General features: G+C 38.9%; 1 pseudogene; it reads left to right on the forward strand.

Moving 5' to 3' along the window:
- The first annotated feature begins 9165 nt into the window (after window positions 1-9165).
- LOC108290514 lies at window positions 9166-10546 on the forward strand (annotated as a pseudogene).
- The last annotated feature ends 3535 nt before the right edge of the window (window positions 10547-14081 follow it).

Consider the following 14081-nt stretch of genomic DNA (forward strand, 5'->3'; position numbering starts at 1 on the left):
ATTTCTGAACTGTTTATAGTATCATCAGCGGTCTCTTCTTTGGTCTTTTGTTTGTACCCCTCCTAGGAGCTAAGTATAATTTCTTCATCTGCAGAGTCAGTTTTTCCTTTCACTTAGGGCAAATTAACTCCATAAACCAGTTTTCAACACAGCAGTTTATTTTGACAAGCTATATATGTCTGATCTGTGTTAGGTACATACTGGGAACTAAGGATTTGAGGATGCTTAACACCAACCCTCTGCCAATGAGCTGCATGCCAAATTGGGGGAGGAATTCAAAAATCAAACAATCTATGTGCTATCAATAAAGGTATATTTAAGTGACTTTGGGAGCTTGCAAGAGTAGTACACAATCACATTGTTGGGACAGAGAAATGTTTCCAGAGGAGATGATGCCTAAATCAAGTCCTGAAGAAGAAGTAGGAGTCAGTCAGGCAGAGGAATGGAGTAGGGTGAATATGTCCTGGCAGAAGGAGAAGCATCTAAAAAATGTTTGGGATAGCGAGGAGGGAATCATCACCCTTCAGGTGTTAGATGCACTTCTGTATTGCTGGTGCAGATAGCGCGTAAGGATGAAAGCAAGAGATGAGGATAGAGAAGTTAACTGGAGTCTGAATATAAAAGACTTTGTGTGTCATGTTATGAATTTGAACTTTATCTTGAAAGATTTTAAAGATGGATGAGACATGACCACATTTTTTTGGTTACAGCTTTACTGAGATACGCTCAACATCATGCATACCTATGAAACATAACAAAAATCAAAATAATTATTTGCATTTGAGGTAGATTGATGTAGCAACAACATGTAAAATAGATTAGACAAAAGTATTCCTGGACTCAGGGAGAGCAATTGGGTGCCTGTTGTAATATAATGAGGACTTCACTAAAGTAATGGCATTGAGATTAGAGAGATGTTGGTCTGGAGGATATTAAACCAGAATCAACTTGACTTGATCATTTATTGGCCTTAGGGATAAGAAAAAGAAGGAATAAAAGTTGAGCTCCTAAGTTTATGTCTTGGTCAACTGAGCAAATGATATTATTTGTCTGAGATGGGGAATGTACAAGTAAGGGAAGATAGTGAGTTCAGCTTTGGACGTGGGTTTTGGGAGTTTGAGCTGGAGTCAGGGAATATCAGCATAAAAGGAGGGAGGATGAAACTGGTTCAGCAAATGTATTGAGTAAAAAGAGAAGAGAACAGACACTAAGAAGGAGTGGGGGTCAGGCACAGTGGCTCTTGACTGTAATCTCAGCAATTTGGGAGGCAGAGGTGAGCGGATCACTTGAAGTTGGGAGTTCGAGACCAGCCTGGCTAATACGGTGAAACCTTGTCTCTACTGAAAATACAAAAGTTAGCCAGGCATGGTGGTGTGCACTGATAATTCCAGCTACTCTGGGGCATGAGGCAGGAGAATCACTTGAGCCCAGTTTGCAGTGAGCCAAGATTGCACCACTGCACTCCAGCCTGGGGAATAGAGTGAGACTCTGTCTCAAAAAAAAAAAAAAAAAAAAAAAGGAGTGAGTGGTAAGAGAGGTTGGTGACAACAACCAGGAAAATGTGTACATATGGATTCAATGGAGAGAAAATGTCATAATTTTGCATTTATGCCAGTAACAGCCTTTGACCTCTGATACATTGTGATTTTGTTGATTGCCTCTCCTCTTCTGTAGGTTCTTTGTTCTTTTGTCCTCTTGTTTGCCAGTGATGGCCAATCATTTCACAAGTTAGCCCTGTCTCTGATAGGTAGGTTCCCTAGGGATACCAGTAAAAATAAAACTAGAATTCGTTATTAAATATTAAAATTACCTGGCTTTACTTTTTAAGGTTTTAATACAAATATAGAAGAATTGATTTTTCAATCTCACATTTTCTTTTATTTCTCACTATAGGTGGCATTTGCTTTGACTTCCAGATAAGAGTGTGTCATTTATTTCAGATAACTGATTTATGTCAGATAATCCATTTAATCTTAATTAAAAATTTCCTTTTAAAAAGGGACAATCTGTGAAAGTCACTGGAATAACTGTTTAAAAAAGAATCATAACACATAGCATTTACAATTTTTGGTATGTTAAGGATTGTGTACAAATTGATATATCTGTGTATTCATCCTCGATACCATCAATAAAATCTCAATTGTGAAAGAAAAGAAAAAGAGAAGAGCTGTTGAAATTTTAGTTCCTGAGAGCAGGGTCTTTTGGCTTGAGGTAAATCCTATTCTTCCATCAAACATTTCTCAGAAGGTCTGTCAATTCCAGGTACATTTTTACTCATGCTAGGTTTGCTGGTCAAGTCCCTTTTCTGTCAACATCTTGTCCTGGTGTTTGGAGAGATGATTTTGGGTAATTCATCATCCCCATCAATTGATGTTAACTGAGTCTAATTATAAAAGCATAACTGTGTGCCATGTTAATGAATTTAGACTTTTCTCTTGAATCATTTAAATATGGTGAAGGTATGAGTAGATTGATTTAATTGCAATATTTATCCTTAATTATTTTCATCTTATAGGGTAGGGAACTTGGTTATGGAACAACACTGATTGCTAGGGTTTCTCTGTGTGACTCACTGTGTGCCTAACTATAGGTTTCCTGTATGATATCATTTGAGGAATTTCTTTCTCTCTTCAAAAGACCAGCGTACTGCAAAATGTTTTTCTCACTAGCCTGTCCTAATTTTCTTCTTTTATGCCTCATAATTTTTGTTGTTAATTATATACGTGACGCTGTATACAACAGTAATACCTATCCATAATAGGCATTAGATAAAGGCTTACTGAGTGAATGAATGATACACCGCTGTCTGTATTCTTTAAAACACCAGAGTGACATAAATGGTTCTTTTAAATAATTAATGCTTATCACTTTATACTACAGAGTGTTATTAAAATTTAGTCCAAACTAGGCAGATACACATCTTTTTTTTTTTTTTTTTTTTTTTTTTACGGAGTTTCGCTCTTGTTGCCCAGGCTGGAGTGCAATGGCGCGATCTCGGCTCACCGCAACCTCTGCCTCCTGGGTTCAGGCAATTCTCCTGCCTCAGCCTCCTGAGTAGCTGGGATTACAGGCATGCGCCACCATGCCCAGCTGATTTTTTGTATTTTTAGTAGAGACGGGGTTTCACTATGTTGACCAGGATGGTCTCGATCTCTTGACCTCGTGATCCACCCGCCTCGGCCTCCCAAAGTGCTGGGATTACAGGCGTGAGCCGCCACGCCCGGCCGGCAGATACACATCTTATAAACTAGCATAATTACTGAAGTTTTCTAAGTAAAATTATAGTAATATTTAGTGCTCAGAGGTGAAAATGTGGGTTATTTTCTTGAAAAATGTGCTGCCATTCATTCTTTCACTGTTACATGGTTACATTAGTATGTCTTAATCACTGTTGTTTTTAATAGCATTTGTACTTTGTAGGTTACTATCTGAAAGCTTAACAAACCACTTTGCCAAATGACATTTCCACCTTTTGCCCTCCCCAAGTTGATGGTATTGAATTTTAAATGAGTTATTATACATCTTCTACAAGAGGAGTTGTGCCAAATATGAATGCATAAATTGAAAGACCTCTCAATAAAGAATAGTTTTCATATGGTAATCAGTCTTGTTCTAAATAATCAAAAAGCAATGGTAATACTTGTAATTGCCTGGTTTCATGAATATTTATGATTAGTCATTATACTCATTAACTATTTTGTTCTCTAGGTGATCTAGAATAACACTTACCATGTTTCTGTGGTAAAATAAGTTACGTTGTTAAACCAGGACAACTTGGTATTCAGGATAGAAACTGAGTAAGTGACATCTGGTTCCTACTTGCCAAGTTTACTGTAATTCTCTCTCTTCTAAATGGAGATCATATAGCAACTTTTGCTGTTAATGATTTGTCCTGCTTTCTTTTCTTACCTCTTGCAAATACTTTTCTTTACAATCATATACAAAGTCAGAGCATGCTTTAACTGACTCTTTGTCCTTCCTCCTGGTGAGAGACATATAGAAATAAAATGCAGTTGGAAAGAATGAATGTGGAAAGTTACCTAGTGAGTCTCCTTTGACATCTTTGTAACTCTATCATAGAAAGTCATTATAAGCATATGGGAAAGAGACTTCAGATTTGAACAGAATTTAAGGTGATTTCCTTTACCCCATTTTAAGGTAAAGGGAGAGAATATTTTTGAAATTGCAAATGCAAAAGGCTCAATCATTTAGCTCATGAATTGCAAAGATTAATGAAATTTGCCTCAATCATAAACTTTAGTTCAGTTTAAGTGAGGGAGAATATGTTCATATCATTGACAGGCCAGCGTTGGTTGCATATAGCCAAAGATCTTTAAAAAAGGTTGGGTAAAAGATGTAAATATAAACTTCAATATTTGTATGTATGCATGTGTGTTGTGCTGCCTGTACATGAATAACAATCATTGTAGGTGTGAAGCCTGTGGATATGGAGGGCTGAGTGTACTTCTTTTTCTTAAGAGAATATTGAGGTACAATGAGTCTTGTCAATTGCCCAATACTACGTGGTTGGTAAGTGATGGAGATGGAATTTAAACCCAGGATGATTCAAAATGATTTTTTTTCTTTTTGCATCATGCCATGTCACTATAAATTTAGTAGCACCTTAAAATTAATTTATATTTCATTTATTACTAAGTTTTTACATGTTTTAAAAGTAGTACATATATATGAAAAATGGTTTATCTGACACATTTACAGGCAACATTTAATGTGCCTATGTTTAAGTGTGTTTCTGTCTTACGAATTTCTCTATCTCCTTGACATCACACTATGTAGTACGTGATCCACTTGACATCAGGGAAGGCCAAATCTACTCTATTTTAGCTTAATCCATAATTTACCTGCTAGATCTGTTTCAACTTGTGCTGGCTGAACCTGAATGGAATCTATCACAGGGTCAAATACACTTTCAACCCTGTATCAAATATTAATTTAACACAGTTTAGTACAAATTGCCATTTGTTCGTAAAGCTCCATGGCTACACAGGCTAAGTTTCCTAGTTTCAGTGCACTGTGAAATGTGTGAATTTTACCTAACCATTTTCTCAGGTTTGCTACGTTTCTTCTTCAGCGCTTCCTCCATTGGAATCCTTTCTTCAATCAAAATCTTAAAATTATAAGTTCACTTATAATTTTTTCTAAATGAAAGTAATATTATTATTTTCCACCATGGAGATTTTCATTTTAACAGGAAAAGCTAAAAGTGTATAGCTTTTAGACAAGACATCAATGTAAGGGAACACTTTTCTTTAAACTAACTTTTCTTTTCTCCTCCTGCTCTTCCTCCCGTTTTCTTCTCTCCTTCCCTTCCTCATTCCTTCTTTTTCCTTCCTCCCCTCCTTCCTTCCTCCAACCCTTTGTTTTTTTTCCCTACAAACAAGGGGAATTTCTCCATCTCTTTGACATCACACTATGTAGACCATGATCCATTTGACATCAGAGAAGGCCACATCTGCCAGGATTAACTTAATCTATAATCTGACCTGCTGGACCAATCTGTATTGAATTTGTTTTTTGACACTAAAGAAAAACACCTTCTCATTCCAGTCACTGTTCAGACAGGCAACCAAATATGGTCCCCAACTGTGGTAGGCAGACATCTTTCAGATTTTGACAGTGTGTCAAGTGATAAGTGCTAAGGCTACAGGCAAGTGAAATTCTGGCTGGAGAAGGTGATATATAAGATATCCTGACTGTATGCTGTGTCTAAAAGGATACTTTGTAGTTGCAGGGAAAGACATAAATAATAGTAACAGAACTAACCTGTCATAAAGTGTTGCTGAGGAAAAGTGTCAAGCCTGGACGTGATTAATGATAATGTTTAAGGAAGTGTGCTGCTAAGTGTAAAAATAAAAAAGTGTGAATGCTAAGTAGTGATTCGGGCTACACTAACATTTTAACTCTCTAGAAAAATATATCTCAAGTCAAGTCACTGGAGAAATGTTCACAAAGCAAATTCTAACTTTCAGCTGCAGACTTTAGAAAGATGAAGGGCCTTATTGATCTCGACAAAATGTCATCCTGCAGTTTCAGCAATTTGAGCATTCTAAATATTTCATGTAGATTGGCAAATTATCCCTGCTGGCAAAGTTATACTATTTTAGAAATGATAACGTCAAAGAGAAAAAGAACAGTATATTACCAAGTTAACATTTAATTATAACAAATAATTTTTCAGTGTGAATGAAGATGCACGCAAATATAAATCTTGAAAAGCTAATTTTCAGCACAAAAGTGAATTCTAGTAACCTTTTACCTTTTTCACATATATACCATTTACTTTAAAATAAAACCATCATTCTCAGCAAACTGACACAAAACAGAAAATCAAATAACACATCAACAGAAAATCAAATATCACTCACAGGCAGGTGTTGAACAATGAGAGCACATGGACACAGGGAGGGGAGCATCACACACTGGGGTCTGTTGAGCAGGGGACAAGGGAGGGATAGCTGGGGGGTTGGGAAGGTCGGGGAGGGATAATATGGGGAAAATGCCAGATGTAGGTGATGGTGAGATGGAGGCAGCAAGGCACCTTGCCATGTATGTACCTATGCAACAATCCTGCATGATCTGCACATGTTCCCCAGAACCTAAAGTACAATAAAAGTAAATAAATAAATAAAATTAAAAAAGTGATATATACATATTTATCACACATATATGTGACTAAAAGGTATAAATTGCTGTTAAAAACAAGTGTGTGATGGTTAATTTTATGTGTTCAACTTGGCTGGGCCATGGTGCCTTGGTGTCTAGCAATTCTCTCAAACGTTATTTTGGATATTTATCATTACTCTGGTTGTGTCTGTGGGAGTGTTTGTGTGGGCGAGATTAACATTTAAATGGGTAGACTTTAAGGAAAGTAGGTTTCCTTCCATAGTGTGGGTGGGCCTCATCTAATCAGCTGAAGGCCTTTATAGAACAAACATTGACTTCTTCTGAAAAAGGAAGAAATCCTGCCAACCATCTTCAGTCTTGCACCACAGCATTGGCTCTTCCTGGATCTCAGCCTGCTGTGGCTTATTCTGCAGATTTTGGACTTGCCTATCTTCATACTTGTGTGAGCCAATTCCTTTGAATAAATTTCTCTCTCTAGGTATCTTATTGGTTCACTTTCTCTAGAGAACCCTGATTAATAGAAAGTAATATTTCCATATTCCCCTTGCTTAAGTATTTTCTTATTGAAATACTTAATTCTGAAGTGACTATTGATATAAGATTATACTTTATTGTTTTAGCTTGTTATGCTGTTTTCATGCTAGGTTTTCCCTTTATTTATTTCAAGAGCATAATAAACGCTAACTTCTATAACAACTTAGTTTTATGGCCTGAAGCAGGCTTTAGATTTGTAATAATAGTTAACACATATCTTTTTCCCTGTGTTTATTTTTACATAGGTGTATATTTTCATTTATTTTTGTTTTTCAAGTAGGGAAAAAAACAATCTGATTATAGTAAAGAATAATTAGTCAATTGTTACGCTAAAAGTTTTGTTAATAGAAAGCATACAAAAGTACACTAAGTAAGGCTGCTTACAGGGTTTTTCAATCTTACATGAAAATAAAAATATTCAATGCCTTTTGAAGATGTTCCACTACTTTCCCAGTGTAAATCCTTGTTTTTTGCTATTCTTTTACTTTGTAGCTCACTTTTTTATATGAAGTTCTCAAGTCCCAAGTAGGACCTCAAAGAAGTAAGACTTACTGTTCTCTTTTGTTTGAGTGGAGACTCACAACAGGATCACAGCTGCCCCAGAAAGGGATTAGAATGACACAGAATATGACAGCACATTATAGCATTTTCCTTTTATCTACAGTTTTCTTCTTTGTTAATTTTAGCCTAAATCCTTCTAAGAAGGATCATCTGGTATCCCAAATACCAGACAATTTACTGGGACATCAGTTCAATAAATGGTGTTTGGTAGTGATATATAATATATGTTAATCATAAAAAAGGCTTAATTTTCTTTTGGGAATGTGCAAAAAAAGTTCTTCTTTTGGAACTATGCTAAACAAAATAACTTTATTACTTGATTGTGATATCTACTGGAGAAATGCATTTACTAAATGAAAGTGCATTTTTGTTTTTTGGCATAATTTTAGATTTATGAAGTAAGTAAGACAGTAAGTTCTAGAAATACCTAGAATTCTTGGGTTTTATTAAGATATTTCAGTGTTAAAAACCATACTTAGTAGTACAGTCATCCTTTTCTTTCGATAAGATCAAATTTCTCAAAAATTAAAGCTGGGCATCTTTCTTCGGAATTACATTAACAATGATGAAGTTTCTGTCAGTAGCATTCATTCAAATAACATTTGTCACTTTTTAGGATAACATTTAAGGATTACTAGAAATTTGTGTTTCATGGTTCCCTAATAACTAAACTCTGCTTAGGACAGAGCCAGAGGTTCTATATTCAACTAGACTTGCAAACAAACCTTGGAGGTGACCTTGGCAGTACCTGCAGTGATGAGGGAATGGGAGAGGTCATGCTGAAATTTTAAGAAATCCTAAAAGTCTAATTTATAGATCAAGTTACAGCAAACTGACATGAGTTAACAAGATGAGTTCTAATTGTCTATATGTCATAGCCCATTTAACTCTTCATTTGCTATGGGTAAGTGGTGTTTTTCTTAGCTTAGGGAGCTGGCTGTCATGTGCAGCAACCAAGACAAGGTTGTACTCATTACCATGTGTCTATAGCCTGCCTTTTTGCCTTGAGTGGGTGAGATATATGGAGATCTTTCTTTGTGTGTGGCACTAAGCCTCGTTGCACTGGACTTATCCCATTCAGATGGTTCCATATGCAGACAGGTGTTATGAAAATTCAGGGTTATTATGAGTTTTGTGGTTTATTCACCTTGAAAGCTAACAAAATTTATATTTAGCATAGTCTTATATAGAGTTCCTGTTTGGAGCTTATGAAGCTCCAAAATTAGTTCATAGGAATTAGTTTATAAGAACTACTATGAACTAAATACCATAGTAGTTCCTATGAACTAATTTCTATGAACATCTGAATTAAGACACCCTGAGAAGGAATAAATAGTCGTTAAAAAGCCCCACTGTGCCTCCTCACCAAGAAGCAGCTTCTCCACTCCTGGAATCTCTGCCTGGTTCTGCCTGTCTACCTCCACCATGTACATCAGGGTGACCCAGAAGTCCTACAAGGTGTCCACCTCTGGCCCCTGGGCCTTCACAAGAGTGGGCCTGGTGTCTGCATTACCTCCTTGAGCTTCTCCTGAGTGGGCAGCGGCAGCTTCCGGGGTGAACTGGGAGGAGGCCATTGTGGAGCCAGTGGCATGGGAGGCATTGCTGCCCTCACAGTCAACCAGAGCCTGCTGAGCCCCCCTTAACCTGGAGGTGGACCCCAACATCCAGACTGTGCACACTCAAAAGAAGGAGCAGATCAAGGCCTTTAACAACAAGTTTCCCTCCTTCATGAACAAGGTATGGTTCCTGGAGCAGCAGAACAAGATCCTGGAGACTCCTGCAGAGTAGAGTAGAGTCTCCTGCAGCAGCAGAAGATGGTCCGGAGCAACATAGACAACGTGTTCGAGAGCTACATCAACAGCCTGAGGTGGCAGCTGGAGACTCTGGGCCAGGAGAAGCTGAAGCTGGACGCGGAGCTTGGCAACATGCAGGGGCTGGTGATGGAAAGTATGAGGATGGCAGAGATGGAGATTAAATTTGTTCTCATCAAGAAGGATGTGGATGAACCTTATATGAACAAGGTAGAGCTGGAGTCTCATCTGGAAAGGTTGACTGACAGATCAACTTCCTTAGGTGGCTGTCTGAAGAGGAGACCTGGGAGCTGCAGTCCCAGATCTCAGACACGTCTGTGGTGCTGTCCATGGACAGCAGCCGCTCCCTGGACATGGACAGCATCATTGCTGAGGTCAAGGCGCAGTACAAGAAGATCACCAACCTCAGCCGGGTTGAGGATGAGAGCAGGTACCAGATCAAGTATGAGGAGCTACAGATGCAGGCTGGGAAGCACGGGGATGACCTGCGGCATACAAAGACTGAGGTCTCCCAGATGAACTGGAACGTCAGCAGACTCCAGGCTGAGACTGAAGACCTCAAAGGCCAGAGGGCTTCCCTGGAGGCCACCATCGCAGATGCCTGCCTGGGAAGCTGGCTAAGGATGACAATGCCAAGCAGGACATGGCGCAGCAGCTGCGTCAGTACCAGGAGCTGATGAACGTCAAGCTGTCCCTGGACATCCAGATCTCCGCGTACAGGAAGCCGCTGGAGGATGAGGAGAGCCGTCTGGAGTCTGTGATGCAGAACATGAGTATCCGTAGGAAGAGACTAGCAGCTATGCAGGTGGCTGAGTTTGGCCTGTGGGGGCCTCACAAGCCCCGCCCTCAGCTTCGGCCTGGGCTTCAGCTTTGATTCTGGCGCAGGCTCCAACTCCTTTAGCCGCACCTGCTCCACCAGGGCAGCGGTTGTAAAGAAGATGGAGACCCGCAATGGGAAGCTGGTGTCCAAGTCCTCTGATGTCCTGCCCAAGTGAACAGCTGTGGCAGCCCGTCCCAGCTTGCTCCTCCTGTGGCTGCCTCAGAGCCCGGGAGGGGGGCCACTGTGTAGGGGAGCACAGGAAACAGGAGACCCACCTGAGGCTCAGCCCTAGCCCTCAGCCCACCTGCAGGGGAGTTTACTGCATGGGGATCCACCTTGATCATTCCTCCAGCTACAGAACAATTCAATTGCTTTTTTTCTTTTTTTTGTCCAAAGTAAAAACCTCAGCTAGCTCTGAAAAAAAAAGCCACACTGTGCTGAGGACTGTCTGGAATAAGAGAAAACAGAGAAAGATCTTCTTTGAGCCCTACAAGGAGAAGGTGGCATCTTCTGGAGGATTTTTAATGACTTACTGTTGAGTGGAACCCTGGCTTTATTTTTCACTAGCCCCGTGATCTTGGACAAATAACTTCCTTATGGCTCAAATTCCTATTCATAAAAGGGATATAATATTAGTATACACCTCATTTAGCTGTTTGCAGATTAAGTGAGTGAATTTGTAACTAACATAGTAAAGCAGTGCTTAGATGTTACTCAACTTAAAAGAACCCTTTGCTGGCATTTTTATAGCTGCATTAGAAGGTTTGGTGAGGATACTGTGAGTAGTCCTTTGGTGGCATTGCTGAGAAAGAGCAAACTTGAGCAGTGTAATGGCATTGTCTCTCACTAATTAACTGATTAAAATCAAAAGCTACAAATGAGACATGTGCTAATTTTATTTTTTCTATAACCTGAACTTGGTCTCAGGAGCTCTGAAACTTCATGGTAAATCAGTCACTTGCGGATGAAAATACTATTTTGTTTTGTTTAATTACTCATTCAATTTAGGATTATTACTCAACCTATTCCAAATGTCCACGCCCTCTCAAGGCTATCCTTCCCTTACAAGATTCCACTTATTTTGAGGTATTTTAAATAGTCAAATTCACAGACATGGTGAGTAGAATGGTGAGTGCTAGGGGCTGTGGGAGGCGGATATGGGACATTGCTATTCAAAGGGTATAAAATGTGAATTATGCAAGATGAATAAGTTTTATAGATCTATTGTGGAACATTGTGCTTATAGTTAACAATGCTGTATCATGTACTTAAACATTTCTCAAGAGGTTAGATCTCATGTTAAGTGTTCTTACCACAGAAAAATAATTAAGAATCTTGAAAGAGAGATAGGGAAGAATCGAGCATCTTCAACTGTAGGGAGGAAGCATAGGGTTCAAAATGGAAGTGAGTAGGAGTGCAGTGGTGGGTTCTGGAGTCACAGGGTGCCTGAGAGTCACCTGAGGTAGTGCCCTATAATGGCAGCAGCACTTGAAAGTTGTTGTGTGGTTCTCCTAGGAGGAAGCTGTAGACATTGGTTGCTAAAACTCAACAGATTCCTGCATTCCCTGAGCATGGGAAAGAAAGTTTAAGAGATCCCTACTGCAAGGAACTGTTAAAAGCTTGACAAATGAGAATGTCAGTGAAGACCATGATATAATGATGGTTACAGATCTTCCTCCCTTTTAATAATAGCCATTTTGACTGGTATAAGATGATATCTCAACACTACTGAGTATCTACTCAAAGCGAAAGAAACCATTATGTCAGAAACATACCTGCACCCATATGTTTATTGCAACACTCTTCACAATAGCAAAGATATGGAATCAGCTTAAGTGTCCATCAAGGTACAATTGGATACAGAAATTGTGATACTGTATACACACATACGTATATATATACACACACACAATGGAATAGTATTTAGCCATAAAAGAATAAAATCATGTCTCTTGTGTAACCGCCCAATGGGTTCACTTTGCATGCTGCCTAGACGGAGCTGATTTATCAAGATGGGGGAATTGCAATAGTGAAAGAGTAATTCATGCAGGGCCAGCTATGTGGGGGACTGGAGTTTTATTATCACTCAAATCAATCTTCCCAACATTCAGGTGTCAGAGTTTTTAAAGATAATTTGGCAGATAGGGGCTTGGAAGGGGGAAGTGCTGATTGGTCAGGTTGGAGATGGAATCACAGCGGGTCAAAGTTACATTTTCTTAATGTCTTCTGTTCCTGGGTGCAATGGCAGAACTGATTGGGTCAGATTACTGGTCTGGGTGATGGCAGCTGATCCATGATCCATCGAGACAGGGTCTACAAAATATTTCAAGCACTGATCTTAGGTTTTACAACAATCACGTTATCCCCAAGAGCAGTTTGCAGTTATTCAGACTCTTGGAGCCAGAGACTGCGTACCCCCTAAGTTGTAATTTCGAATCTTACAGCTAACTTGTTAGTCCTGCAAAAGCAGACTGAACCCCAGGCAAGAAGGGGGTCTTTTCAGGAAAGGGCTGTTATCAATTTTGTTTCAGAGTCAAACCATGAACTGAATTTCTTCCCAAAGTTAGTTTGGCCTACAACAAGAAATGAACAAGGACAGCTTAAGGGTTAGAAGCAAGATAGAGTCAGTTAGGTCTGATTTCTTGATTTCTTACGCTGTCATAATTTCCTCAGTTACAATTTTGCAAAGGCAGTTTCACTTGTAGCAACATGGATGAAACTGGAGGCCATTATCTTGAGTGAAACAAAGAAAAGTTAAATGCCACATTTTCTCACTTATAAGTGGGAGCTAAATAATGTTATACGTGGACATAGAGTGTGGAATAGTAGACATTGGAGGCTTAGAAGGGTGAGAGGGTGGGAGGGAGTAAAGGCTGAGAAGTTACTTACTGCGAACAGTGTACATTATTTGAGTGATAATGGTTAAAAACAGACTTCACCACCACCCAATCTATTCATGTCACAAAACTGCACTTGTACCCCTTATATTTATACAAATAAAAAACTTAAAAAACTCTCTCCTTTTTTTTTTTTTTCCAGCACTGCACACGCCTCCGGGATTTTGGTGTGCTCCTAGAGGCATATAGGGCAATAACAATTGTGTGAGATTAAATTTCCAGCTATTCTGGTTGCACAGGGCTAAAATTCCAGTTTAATTTAGTTGAATGAGAAAAGAAAAATGAACGTTTTAAAAACATTTGCGCTCTTGGCCTAAGATTTATACTCAGTGAAAGGAAAGTAAATTCAATCCTCTAATGAAAATGCTCTTATTGAACACCTGCTATGCATTTGACACATTTTATGAAATGCAATTGGTTAAGATCAAGGAGTTATAGACTTATCTAGTGTTATATAGTGAATAAGTGATAGGATTGAGATTTTTAACCCATGTCTGAATATTTTTAAAGCCAGAGTGCTTTCTTAAATGACTTCTTGACACATGGAACTGGGGCTGAATAGGAAGCTAGGGAAGCTTCCCCCAGGGAGAATAACTGAATTGTTGCAACCACTGACAACAGAAATTTGAATGTTAAATTAGGCAACTGTTTCTCCTTGGAGAGTTTAGTTCCTTTCTTCTATGTCTAAATAAATGCACTGTTGAATTTTTAAATATCTTTTATAGAGGAAGATAAGTAAAGGAAGACATTGAGGAAAGAAAACGACTTCTCATCAGAATACCTGATGATTTTGGGCTGGGGCCCAAAATCTTT

This window comes from Cebus imitator, unplaced genomic scaffold, assembly GCF_001604975.1.
Source record: "Cebus imitator isolate Cc_AM_T3 unplaced genomic scaffold, Cebus_imitator-1.0 Scaffold436, whole genome shotgun sequence".
Lineage (NCBI taxonomy): Eukaryota > Metazoa > Chordata > Mammalia > Primates > Cebidae > Cebus > Cebus imitator.